Source organism: Rutidosis leptorrhynchoides, chromosome 10 (assembly GCF_046630445.1).
Source record: "Rutidosis leptorrhynchoides isolate AG116_Rl617_1_P2 chromosome 10, CSIRO_AGI_Rlap_v1, whole genome shotgun sequence".
NCBI lineage: Eukaryota > Viridiplantae > Streptophyta > Magnoliopsida > Asterales > Asteraceae > Rutidosis > Rutidosis leptorrhynchoides.
Window position 1 is genome coordinate 65,635,114 of NC_092342.1, and position 3,102 is coordinate 65,638,215.

The window sequence follows — 3,102 nt, forward strand, 5'->3', positions numbered from 1 at the left end:
CCAGGAAAATAGAACTATCAAGATGATTTGTTCTTAATATGTTTCGGAATTGGATAGAATGTAAAAGTCGTGTAACATGGCACATGATGACGGTACTGTGAATCATCATATTCCATTAGAAACTTAACATGACTTACTGTAATATAATGAAGTTGATCAAGTTTCATTATATTATACTAGTTCATGCATCAGTTCCCAACACTGCTTCAGAACATTCCTATTTTAAACTTGAAGGATTTAGAAACTAACACAGTTTCCTTTATATTGTAACGCAGATATTACAGAGAGATAAATGATTTCAGATAAGGATAGTGGTGAAAATATCTTCAGAAATATTGAGGATATTTATAATGAAAGATATGATAATATCTTGGAATTTCTAATGTCGAAGGATGATGATGAAGATTGACCCGTAAGGGTTTAGATTCAGAAGCAAGGTGTTTGCTACAGAATCGTCATAATTCTTTATGTACAAGTTTAGTCCTTGTAACTTGTTCAGAGTCTCCTTCATGGTTTGTTCAATCCAGTTTTCAGTACCAATTTTCTATCGAGCGTTCCTAACACTTCCTTCTTTTATCATCAACATTTGGTCATTAAGACCTTCTACAACATGCTGCTTCGTCAGTATTTTCAAAGTTATCGGATCTGGGTCATTGGTTATCAAACCAAGATGGTTTAAGGAGAATTGTATTTTTAGATGATTAAACGCTGATGGTAATATGATGGAATATAAAAGGTTCTCCGGTAACGATGGCGAAAGAACAACGTATATATATATATCGAGATTGTAATAAGAGTAGTCTTACTGAGATATCGAAGTGGAGCTGTGACAAAATTAGTTAATTGAAAAGGAATCGCGTGATTGTTTTTGCTAATGGATGATAAGGAATTCGATGCGGATACGTTTTAACTATAACTTCGAGTTCAAAAATTTTTAGGTGCATAACTGTATGCATAAATCTTTATTCCGTAGACGAGGTGCGGCTGGTTGAACTTCTCGATCGAGATGTTTTCAAGAATCATGAAAAGTTGTGAATGCGAATTGTAATCGTCAAGATACAAATGAGGTTTAAAATAGAATCAAGTGGAAAACTTGAAGGATTGTTTAGTTTCATATGTAATAATCATCATTTTAACTCATTTTTAATTGTCCAAAGTTAGCAGTCCAATAGTCCGATTGTCCAATGGTTCAATAAATTCATATATGAACTAAATATATAATATTCGAATTACTTAATACATATCGTGACCCGTGTACTGGTCTCGGTGTCGATCACAACTCAAAGTATATATATATTTTGGAATCAACTCCGACCCTGTATAGTCAACTCCCACCTTCACATATAGAGTGTCTATGGTTGTTCCGAAATATATATATAGATGGATCAATATGATAAGTCGAAACCTTGTATACGTGTCCCGTTATTTAAAATGCGTAAAATAAATAAATATATATCATGACCCATTATACAACGTGTTGTCTCAGAATTAATCCGACGTGTTGTTGTACATGTGTCCCGACGGTATGTAAAGTACAGAAATTAAAATTGCAAGAATGTAAATTGCGATAAATTAAATATTAATCAGTTAGCTGGGAACAGTTAGCCGGAACAGTTAGCGTGTAATCCTATCACAATTTCAATTAATTAATTCATCTGTTTCTAACAATTTTTATTTTGCCAATGTTTCTTCATTATGCCACTTGTTGGATTCGGATAGGTAAAAATCCAAATATGAAATTTAAATGGAAATGGTTAATCTGGGGTGAACGGATACGTATATCGGTAATTGTAAGTAGGATAATAAATGATCGTTGAATCAGATTCGAAGAATGTACAGTGTAACTTGTTAATGTGAATTCTAAATATTCCTTGGGTACTACCCACCCGTTAAAATATTTTCATCATTAACAGTTTGTACGAATGAAATTTTTAATTACAATCTTTATGAAAATATATTTGCATATATATTTTCTTCGGAGGTAACTATGAATTTAATGAGTCAATAAAATATTCAACTCATTTGATTTATCGTTATTACTAGATTACATAATCTCCAAAACATTAGAGATTACATAATCGTCATGTCGAACGAAGAACGATACGTAAAGAAGAGGTAATCGGTGTAGAATGATATGTAGAACAAAGATCATATTCGAAGTTCAGATGATGATGTTGAGGTACGTGGTGCGGATGTGATTGTTGGTGGTGGTAATGATACGGTTGGTGTTGATGCTGATGATGTCGTTGACGTCGATGATGCTACTGGTACTGAAGATTGCGAGGTTAATGTTGTTAACGGTACTGGTTATGCTGCTGGTGCTGCTGCTGGTGTTTGTAACCTTCGCACCGTGTTCTCCAAAGCCGTCACACGAGCGCGAAGTTCGTTAATTTCTGCTAGTACACCAGGATGATTGGCGGTTGGAGTGAGCGAATGAACAAGATCCGAAATATGGGATAGGATATAATCGTGACGAGATACTCGAGAAATGAGAGAGAAAATGGTTTCTCGAACAGGTTCGCAGGTAAGTGCTTCAGGTTCGTCGCCAATGGGGCAATTCGGTGGGTGAAAGGGATCACCTTCTTCTTGTCTCCAATAATTTAGTATACTACGAACCCATCCCCAATTCATCCAGAATAGATGATGAGAAATTGGTTGATCCATTCCAGTGACGCTGCCTTCGGAGCCCGAATGGAAATCCATATCAGCGTAGCTGTCGGAGTCGGAGGAATTCGAACTGGACGCGGAGTTCATCTTGTACAGTCGGGGAAATGAATTTTTGGTTTGGAATAGATTATAGGAGTTGGGTTTGGTATTCTTCAATACATAATTTACATATGTATTTATAATACTCAAAATCCCGTGAATTACGGAGAATCTTTGAAATTCGTCAGGCAATGTCTATAGCAACAGATACGCTAGGATACGAATTTTGTCTATACACTATCGATGCACCAAATGCAGTAAGACGTGTCTAGACTTAAGAATACTAAGCAGGAAATTCTTAAGGATGATAAGCAGATGATTTTCGACTAGATATGATAAGCAAAACTTTTGACATGTAGACACGATCAAAGTCCAGACTCACTAATGCATCCTAAC